The 11,371-nt window shown below is 39.4% G+C and overlaps 1 pseudogene; it reads left to right on the forward strand.

Moving 5' to 3' along the window:
* Nucleotides 1–7,180: 7,180 nt before the first annotated feature.
* LOC126796942 (receptor-like kinase TMK3) lies at nt 7,181–10,600 on the forward strand (annotated as a pseudogene).
* The last annotated feature ends 771 nt before the right edge of the window (nt 10,601–11,371 follow it).

Raw genomic sequence — 11,371 nt, forward strand, 5'->3', positions numbered from 1 at the left:
CTCCTGATCTCCATGACCAATTGGTGCATCAGGCTCTTCTACTCTACTTCTTCTCCTCACCGTTGTGATAGTCTATTTATCATAATATAACTAATTAATGTCAGAAAATGTCCAACTAATATTGGTAGTGCAAGGTATTTGGACAAGCAACATACTGTAACAAATTAAAAAATATTGATTATCAACAGAGAGAGGGTGTTTTACCTCCTGATCTCTATGACCAATAGGTGCACCACTTATCAGTACTCATTTACCTGTTGTCCTCACTGTTGCCATAGTCTATTAAACACAAGTAACAAATTAATGTTAGAAAATATAGAAGTCATAAAGAAACAGTACAAGAAACTACACAATTAATACAGTTACAAAATGATAAACATTGATAATTTTCTATAAAATATTGGACACCCAAATTATATACGATTAACATGAAACTCTTACAAAAGAATGACCTTATAGTCAAACGCCTTAGAACAAAATACAGCTGATTCACTCAATATACATTGTCACACATACAATCAATTACATATCCTCATAATTTATTTCAAGTGCAAATGACTCTTGAGCAACAAATGATGTAAAAACACTCTCATCAAACAATTGCAGATCATGGAAGCCTCTTGGTGGTGCCTTCAACACCACATACCAACTAGATTTGTCATTATCTCTAGAGTAGAACACTTGCTCAACATGTGATCCTAAAATGAATGGATCTCTTTTAGTTAAACCTTCATGAAGATTAACTAAAGTGAATTCATCTACTTTCTTCTAATGTCATCAGTGCAATCATTAAACCACTAATTGAGCCAATTAGTGATTAAAAATTGTATGAATATCGAGAGAAGCTTATTTGATACAAATAAATGAATTCTTATTAAGCATTAACAGTGCAGTTTCAATTTTACAAGTACTCATTAGCTAGGTTGGGAATGTTTGATATCCATACTTTGACTGACCTCTCAATACTTTGCAAATTTGATATCCGATATAGGTTTTCTTGAGTTTAGTAGAGGAAAATATACTTCGGGCTGAAAATTCAAGAAAGAGCAAACAAAGAAATGAAACTAAGGTAAGAATGGAAACATCTGGCTTGATAAATTCTACATACAAATTTTAATCAAACATCATGTGGAAAAATAATTTTGATCTACTGATTTTCCACATAATTCGATTCTTAGATAAGAGCACTCATACTTGTCCAATAGATAATACAGACTCCGAAAATGAAGATAGCCATGTTGGCCCAATCACAAAGGAATACAGTTAATCAAAACATGTAGAAGTCCAAGACCAAGATGTTTGGAATAATCCCATAATAATTTAAGGCACCCGTTTCAATATGCACACCATAATCCTGTGTAGAAACATTAGCTTCTATCGTATGAAACGTTTCCCATTAATAACAAAACCTGAATGAGAAATTGCAAAACGCCTCAGCCCTTTTACAAGGTAAGAGAACGTTTTGTCATGCTCAAAACTACTACTACCAGCTTCAAGTTTAATATGAAATAATAATAAAAAATATTTATTTTCATGACAAAGTTTAAAAAATCCTAAGGAACCAGACACCTGATCAAATCAAACCTTAGCTTGTAACCATTCGACAAATGTCTCCAAATGTTTTTTCTCAAGTAGTTTTGAATCAGTTATCAAACGTTGATCATTGCACTTAAACCTACGAAGCACGGAAGCTTCACCAGACCTCTGATTCCCGCTCCGAAATCGGAAGCGGAAGCGCGAGGAAGCGCACGGAAGCGCGTTGGAAGTGCGATACCGGAAAAGTTGTTTTTGGGAGCGCCTCGGAAGCGCACGTTTCCAATTTGGAAGCGTGTTATTGCAATTAAAGAGAAAGCGTGAGGATAGTTTAGTAATTTTTTCTCACTTAATTTCCAAACCCTACAATTCAATCACAAAACTAAGAGAACTCATCTTTCTCACTTTCTCTTACGCATCCTTTAGTCCCCAAGTCCGAATAGTCGAATAGCAGCCAATTTACCCAAATCCTATCAATGATCCACCAAAACCGAAGAACAATCTGCCATCAATCTTGAAGAATTTCTTTCTGAAGGTATGTTAGTCATTGTTTCTCATAATGTTGTTTTCTGGGCACTTTCTGCTTAGAATGATCTACAAACTTCAATACTGATGCGATTTTTCTGATTTTTTTACATGTTTTAGACGAGACAAGGGCGAACAAGTTTTCTGAACAATGTTTTTCGATTAGAGACTCCGATCAAGATGTTTTGAGGCTTGCAAGCTGACTGATGTGCAAAAGACTGAGGTACTAGTGATGTTTAACTGTTTAAGTACTAATTAGGTATTGATAAAGATGAAATGTGGGTTTAGTTATGTTGTAAGAAAGCAATATATTACACAGTTAAGATGGCTTCCCCCAAAATAAGGCTGAGCAGTTTTAGCTAGTCATTGTTTCTTTTTCTAGTTCTTAAATTCGCATAATGTTGTTTTCTGGGCAGTTTCTGCTTGGAATGATCTACAAACTTCAATACTGATGCGATTATGCTGATATTTTGACATGTTTTAGACGCGACAAGGGTGAACAAGGTTTCTGAACAATATTTTTCGATTAGAGACTCCGATCAAGGTGTTTTGAGGCTTGCAATCTGACTGACGTGCAAAAGACTGAGGTACTAGTGATGTTTTTGGTCTGTTTTCTAGTGATGTTTAACTGTTTAAGTACTAATTAGGTATTGATAAAGATGAAATGTGGGTTTAGTTATGTTGTAAAAAAGCAATAGATTACCCAGTTAAGATGGCTTCCCCCAAAATAAGGCTGAGCAGTTTTAACTAGTCATTGTTTCTCTTTCTAGTTCTTAAATTCACATAATGTTGTTTTCTGGGCAGTTTCTACTTAGAATGATCTACAAACTTCAATACTGATGCGATTGTGCTGATATTTTGACATGTTTTAGAAGAGACAAGGGCGAATAAGTTTTCTGAACAATGGTGTTTGATTAGAGACTCCGATCAAGGTGTTTTGGGGCTTGCAATCTGACTGACGTGCAAAAGACTGAGGTACTAGTGATGTTTTTGGTCTGTTTTCTAGTGATGGTTAACTATTTAAGTACTAATTAGGTATTGATAAAGATGAAATGTGGATTTAGTTATGTTGTAAGAAAGCAATAGATTACCCAGTTAAGATGGATTCCTCCAGTTAAGTCTTAAACTCTCTTTATGAATCCAATGGAAGCATATAGATCATGTATTAAATTTTAATTAAATATTAATTAACTTTGTAAATTTCAAACAATTTTTGCTTACTCAATGTATGGAACAACTTGTTGACTATTACGAAGCACACAAAGATGCACAGCCTTGTGCATTTCATCAGTCAATTGTACAGATCGACCATCACTTTATGGGTGGTACGTTGTTGACCTACTGAGCTTGGTTCCTTCTATCTTGAAGAAGCTTTCCCAGAAGAGACTCATGAAGATGGGGTCCCTATCAGAAGTGATATTCTCTGGTTGTTCATGTAAACGAAAAATCTCATGAACAAAGACTTGAGCTAGGGAATCAGCCGAGTAGGGGTGAGATAGTGGAACAAAATGGGTATACCTGGTCAAACGGTCAATCACAACCCAAGTTACTGTCTTCCCTTCAGCTGCAGGGAGTGCCTCAATGAAATCCATTGATATCTCCTTCCAAGCATGGTCAGGAGTTGATAAAGGTAGCAAATGACTAGGAGGTTTCACATTTTCAGCATTGTTCCTTTGGCACACATCACACTTAGAGACATATTGTTTCACCTATTTACTAATCTTAGGTCACACAAATCCTCTCAAGATTCTCTTACATGTGTGTGCTCTGCCTACATGACCTCCTAACTTACCACCATGTAGCTCTTGTATTATTTTAAGACACCACTCTCCAGTTTTAGGTACAAAAGCTCTGCCTCAGTACAATAGTTGTGAATTAACCAATTTGAAATGTTTATTGCACTCTGGATCTTGTTGGAGTAGTTGGATAATGCCTTGTGCTTCTGCATCATTTGCCATGACAGCTTGTATCTCTTGGATATAAAAGGGAATGGGAATGGACATTGCCTTAAGCTCGGTCTCAATGATGGTACGAGAGAGAGCGTCATGAACAATATTGGTTTTACCATACATGTATTGAATTGTATAGTCATACCCCAACAATTTTAGCAGTCATTTTTGTTGTGCTGGAGTGGTGACCTTTGTTGCAAGAAGTGCTCTATGGTTTTATGCTCAGTGATGATCTTGAAATGATGCCCCAACAAGTATGGACGCCAATATTCCACTTTCGTCACGACGACGAGCATTTTCTTATCATATACCGATAGAGCCAAGTGTCGTTGAGCTAACGTGTTGATCATGAATGCAATGGGGTGACCTTCTTGAGAGTGCACGGCCCCTAACCCTTTATTTGAGGCGGTCGCATTCCAGAACAAAATCTTTCGAGAAGTCCAATATGACCAAAACCGGGGTAGTAATCAAACCTTGCTTGAGAGCTTCAAAACCTTCTAATGCGGCCGCATTCCATACAAAGTTGTCATTCTTTAGCATCTCCGTGATTGGCTTGACAATGATTTCAAACCCTTTCACATACTTCCGGTAGTAATCGGCCAAACCTAAGAATCCACATAGTTGCTTCAAGGTTTTTGGCTGCGGCCACTTCTCCACACACTTAATCTTCCTTGGATCTACGGATACACCTTATGAAACTTATGATGTGTTCGAGATACTCAACTTGTTGTGCTCCAAATTGACATTTACTCTTCTTCAACTTAAGAGAGTGATGGAACAACTTCTCAAATACCCAGTGAAGGTACTTCAAGTGTTCCTCCAAGTTGGCACTAAAAACTAAAATATCATCAAAGAAGACAAGTGTGGACTTGTGCTTAGAATCTCGGAGCAGCTCATTCATCAAACATTGGAAGGTTAACGGTGCATTTGTTAATCCAAACGACATCACTACAAACTCATAATGGCCGGAGTGAGTTTAGAAGGCAGTCTTCTCAATGTCTTCTTCCCTCATTCTAATTTGATGGTACCCTACCCTTAAGTCAAGCTTAGTGAAGATAGATGCTTCGTGCAACTCATCTCATCTACGACCGGTATTGGATATTTGTCCATCACTGTGGCAGCATTGAGCACACGGTAGTTGACTCAAAGCCTCCAACTCCTATCCTTCTTTTCACTAAAATGACTAGTGAAGAATAAGGGCTTACACTCGGCCGTATGACTCCGGTTTCTAGTAGCTCCATAGTTTTAAAAAGCGGCCCTAAGTCGAGGCTCAAGGTGTAAAAAGCGTAAGCTAAAAAGCCTTAGCCTTAGTTGCCTAGGCGCCGAGGCGCAAAAGGCGCATACTAAGGTACGAAAGGCGTTTCAAGGCGCGTTTTAAGGCGAAGGCAAAAAAAAAAATTTAGTTCAAGATTTTTTTAATAGACAATTTTTTTGGACATAGCCTTTTAGGTTTTGAGATTGAGACTTTAGAAAGACCACCTCTACCGATCCCCTCTACCAAACCTATGTTGGTGTTGGAGATGATGTTGTTGGAGGTGTCGGTGTTGGAGGTGATAGTGATGATGACATTTGGATGATGATTTAAAATGGTGATATTCTAATTGATGATGATGACGATTTTGAAGCTTGAAGCTTGAAGCTAGTCTAAACATTGTTCTTGTTTTTTTATTTTTTTTTATTTCAAGACTAGTTAGTACTTTAATATATGGATTTATGTTATGCAAGGTGATTTGATTAATTACATGGTTTTGATATGTATTTGTTATGAAGGAATAACCATTTATCATGTCTATTTTGGTTCGAATCATGTTATATGTAAGACTACATATAAGACTAATCAATGCACAAGTATATGAATTCATACATAAGGCTTACGCTTTTTGCCTCAAGGCTTAAGCCTTGGTGAGGCTCTTTCAAAAACGCCTCGGCTACGCCTTAGGCTTTTAAAACATTGAGTAGCTCCGCAATGATCTTCTCAATTTCTGCCTTTTGTGAATGCGGATTCCTATATGGGCGTAAATCCACTAAAGTGGAGATGGGTAGTAGGTTGATACGGTGATCATGAACTCTAGCAGGGGGTAGGCCTTGTGGTTCAGAAAACAATGGAGCATAGGTGTTGACCAACTCTTGGACATGAACTGGTACCTCTTGTTGCTTTTTCTCACTGTGGGTAGAGAGCACACATTCACTACCACTACCTTGCTATTTCCGTAGTATGTGAGCCATAACCTTGCATCCCACTACAGCTGCATTGTGTCAACTGGAGGTGTGCTAGGTTGTCCGGTGGGTGGTTGTAGGTGAGGAAATGGACCCATCATGTAGCTAAAAGGATTTGCGCCAAAGTTTGAGTGTTGAAAGTACTGGTGGCTTGGTGTAGTTTGCTCCTTAGGGTTTGGCTCATTTATTTCACCCGTGCCGCTTTGATGGTTCTCCTTTCTTGTTGTAGACGTGCCCACAATCTGCTTCCCTGCATCACTGGTTTCATTAGAGCCAACGTTTGGTAACACATCTCTGTCAGCGTTGATGAACACCACTTTAGTCATGTCAAGCCGTGGAGGCTCATGTTCCGTCACTGCAGGGTCAGATGCAGAACCATTAGATCCACCCAAAGTGAGCTGTGGCCTGTGGTGGCACACGAACTGAGGTGACGGAGTTACTCGCAGGAAAAGAGGCTGGCTGGACGCCAAGCTGAGCTTGTAGTAGACGATGTAGTTGTGGTACGAGCGCTGGCAGGGGTGACCCAGAAACAGGAGGTTGGGACCCAAACTGGAGCTGCGAAAGAGGCTATGTTTGGTAAAGCTTTTTCCCTCTGGTGATTATAAGCTAATTTAAGAGAAGTGTTTGGTAAATCAGCTTCTCACTTACTGCTTCTAAAAGCCAAAGATTTTAAGCTCGAAAAGCAGAAGCTGCCCTTACCCTCCTTTTGGAAGCAGAAGCCGTAGTGCGTACTGTATCGGAGGACACTGTAGTTTAATGAAATTTTCGTAATACCAATGGGTACGCTCATCTCCTTCAACCAATTACGACCAATTGCCACAGAAAACCTTTCAATCCTCTCACCCAAGCCATTCTCTCTCTCTCTTTTCTCTCTCTCATTTCTTCATTCCCAAAACCCGCCATTGATGGCTCTATGAAGCTTCCCCGCCGCCGCTTCACCCCTCCACAGATCTGCCATGGGCACCGTCCCCTACCTTCTCCTTCCCCTCCTCTCCCTCCTTTCAATCACCTTCAGCGCCACAGACCCGAACGACCTCGCCATTCTGAACGAGTTCAAGAAAAACATGGCCAACTCCGACCTCCTCAACTAGCCCGACGACAACACTGACCCCTACGGCCCTCCTAAGTGGGACCACGTCTTTTGCTCTGCCAGTAGAGTCTCCCAGATTCAAGTCTAAGAACTCGGCCTCATTGGACCTTTCCCCCATAACATCAACCAGCTCTCCCAACTCTCCAACATCGGCCTCCAGCGCAACCACTTCAGTGGGCCCCTCCCCTCTCTCAATGGCCTCTCCCAATTGAAGTACGCCTTCCTCGACTACAACAACTTCTCCTCCATCCTCGGCGACTTCTTCATCGGCCTCGACTCCCTTGAGGTTCTGGCTCTTGATGGTTTGAACCTCAATGCCTCTACAGGTTGGATGTTCATGTCGGAGCTGGCCAACTCGGCGCAGCTCCAGAATCTCACCTGCGACAGCTGCAACCTCGCCGGGCCGCTGCCGGAGTTTCTTGGCAATCTTTCTTCCTTGATCGTGTTGGAGCTCTCTGGGAATGGAATCACCGACAAGATTATGGCGAGCTTTGCGGGGATGAATGTGCAGAGCTTGAGGCTGAACGACCAGAAAGAAGGGGCGGGTTAAGTGGTGGACTTGGTGTGGTGGCGACAATGGTGCAGCTCAACTCGGCTTGGTTTCGTTGAAGGATCTTAATTTGAATGGGAATAAACTTAGCGGTGTGATTCTTGATAGTTTGGCCAGTTTGGAGCTTGATTCTTTGAATTCGAACAATAACTTGTTTATGGGTGCTATACCCAAGTTTAAGGCTAAGAATGTGAGCTATGATTCGAATGCGTTTTGTCAAGACACTCCGGGAGTGCCTTGTGCGCCGAAGGTTACCGCGCTTATTGAGTTTCTTGGGGGTTGGAGTACCCTACTGAGTTGGCTGAGGGTTGGTCTGGTAATGATCCTTGCAAAGGGTTGTGGTTGGGAGTGAGTTGTGCGAATAATGGGAAGGTGTCTGTTATTAATCTGCAGAATCGTAATCTTAATGGTACATTGACTCATTCGGTTGTCAAGTTGGATTCTCTTACTCAGATTAAGCTTCAGAATAACAATCTGATGAGTACGGTTCCTGGTAATTGGACTAGCTTGAAAGCGCTGGCGGTGCTAGATCTAACTGGGAACAATATTACCCCTCTATTGCCAAAATTTGTGGACACTGTTAAAGTGGTTGTTTATGGGAATCTTTTGTTTCATGGTAATCCATCTGAGCAGGGCCCTGCGCCAGAGAGTAATTCTACATCAACGAGTTCCCCGACAGGCACAGGTTATAATGGGAATGGGACTTCTGAATCAAAGGCATCAAAAGGGCCCAACATAGTTTCGATTGTTGCTCCTGTCACAAGTGTTGCTGTTGTTGATTTGCTTGTTATTCCTTTGTCCATATACTATTGTAAGAAGAGAAGAACCGGCTATCAGGCTCCAAGTTCTCTTGTAATTCACATCTTCATTGAAAAATTTAAATTGACAACAAATTTTAACATCTTCATTGAAGATGTTCTAAGACCTCAAGTAACTGTATTTGTTGTTTTTGTCAATGTATTGAATAGATGTATTCAATATATATATATCCTACATTATATCCTACATCATATTCAAGTAGATGTTTTGAATCAATATCATAAATTATTCATTGTCTTTTTTTCTTGACTATAAATTGTTAGCAATTACTTGTACTTGCTGGTCTAATATGTATATGTTTATTTTCAAATGTCGCATACTAATCATAATGTCTTTAAGAAAGTTAAAAAAATGATACGGAAATAATATACTTGAGTACATTATATTACCAAACAATTCATACAAAATTATCTTAAATGTCTAAATTGGTCATTTGATAAATTAAAAGAGTAAGTCAGTTTGAGTTTACCAAACACATTGTCATGACTTCTACTATAAACATCCACTTATAAAAGCCAGTTTACCAAACACTCAGCTACTTTACTTATCAGCCACTTACTCTAAAAAATCAGTATAAGCCAGCTTTTTAAATAAGCTCAGCTGTACCAAACACAGCCAGAGACAGGTCCGAGCGCGCAGCAGTGGTTGTTAAGCTCTCGTGAATCACCCTCATCTATTCCATCATCTCGTTGCGAAAGGAGTTGAGAGATTCCTAATATACATTCAGGGTGTGTTCGGTGCAGCTGGGCTTCTCAGAAAAGTTGACTTTTGCTTATTTCTGAAAATAAGTAGCTCAAAAGCAAAATAATTGAGTGTTTGGTAAACTGGCTTTTTACATGTGCTGTTAGTGGCAAAATTAGTAGCAAAATGTTTGGTAAACTTAAATCTGACTTGTGCTTTTTGTTGCAGAATGACCACTTTAGACATGGAATATTATTTTATCTTAATTGTTTGGTAATACAATACATTTTTATTTAACTTTCCCTTCTTATAAATCATGACAATATGATTAAAATTAGATCATATACAAAGTAGTTGCAATATACCTATGTTGCATGGACACGGACACGAACACGGCGACACGACACGGCGCGACACGGCGATACGGCAAATCTCAAAAACTCCTCTTTCGACATGGCTCCGACACGACAAAATAAAAATTAATTATATATATTTTTAATACATAAAATAAATTAACAATACCCCAAATTGGTAAACCTAGTCCTCTCCTTCAATTTCTAGTTCGATTATACACAAACCTAGTCCAAATTGGTAAACCTAGTCCTCATTTTAAAAATGACTTACTTAAATTTGTTTTACGTAAATTAACTATGATCGTTGATCTAACATCAATCAATCAGAGCCGTTGGATCAAATTCCAATATCAGATTTGGGCTAGTAACTCTAGGACTTAGAAAACCTCCAGTCTATTACCTCTAGGCCCTAAACCGAGCCCATACTCCCTCAGCCCAAACTCCTTTCCTTAAAGATCCATATGCCACCTATATCTCTCAGTTCGACAACACAGCCACACCAACTCTCTCACCTTCTCCATCGAACTCACCACGGCCACCATCTCTCTTCGTTCTCTCCGCTGCCGTCCAACCAAAAATCATACATGCATTATCACCACGGTGTTCCTCTCCTCTTTCTCTATTGAGCCATATCCATCAATCATCATCTCAGCCCAAATTACAGTTCTGTCAGGAACTGTAGCAGTATTGAGCTTCTATGGAATCCGATCTGCAATTCTAGATTCCGATGAGCTTCTGTGGGTAAGCTTGGCTTTGTATCTTCATACCTAACTCGATCACCCATTTGATTTCTTTAATCAGGATCTAATTTGGGTTTTTCCTTTTCTGCATCTTCACCATTGTTACTCTGCAGCCATCATCCTTTCAGTGTAAGACTCCTTAATAGGTAAATCGGTCCTCTTTTGGTAAGCTCAACATTCTTCCTTCCTTCCCAATTCACTTTCACCTTAATTTCCTCTGAATTGGAAACTAATTCAATCATCTCTTTTCTGGGTTTAACACCGATGCACACCACCGTCGAATTCGTCTTTCACGGCGACGTTTTGGGTCATTGTGAAGTTGTGGCGGGTCGGTCAACGTATCGGAAAGTTAAAATTTTCAGATACGCCATGTGGCGTGTCCGATACTGAAAAAAAGGTGTATCGTGTCGTATCACCGTGTCCGGACGTGTCGGACACGGCGACACGCCTCCAAGTGCTGTGTCCGTGCAACATATCAATATACTTACAAGTTTTATTTAACATTCTATTCTTAAAAATCATGACCATATGATTAAAATTAGATCATATACAAAGTAGTTGCAATATACTTACAAGTTTTAATTAACTTTCCATTCTTATAAATCATGACCATACCTTTAAAAAAAAATTATGACCATGTGATTAAAATTAGATTATAGACAAAGTATCTTGCGTTTACAAACTCCATGTGTGTATACAATTAATCATGGATTGCTACTAAACTGTAATTATTAGTCTACCATGAAACTTTCATCTGTTTGGATCCAATACAACTAATAAAAATAAATGGATCTTTTTCTTGATTAAATAAAATGAAAGATATTCACAAATCACGACACCCAAATTATACCCAGCAACATAATGATTGAATTGGCATACCCAGATTATACTAACATAAACAAATAATCACAACA

The sequence above is a fragment of the Argentina anserina genome, chromosome 6 (assembly GCF_933775445.1).
Source record: "Argentina anserina chromosome 6, drPotAnse1.1, whole genome shotgun sequence".
Classification (NCBI taxonomy): domain Eukaryota; kingdom Viridiplantae; phylum Streptophyta; class Magnoliopsida; order Rosales; family Rosaceae; genus Argentina; species Argentina anserina.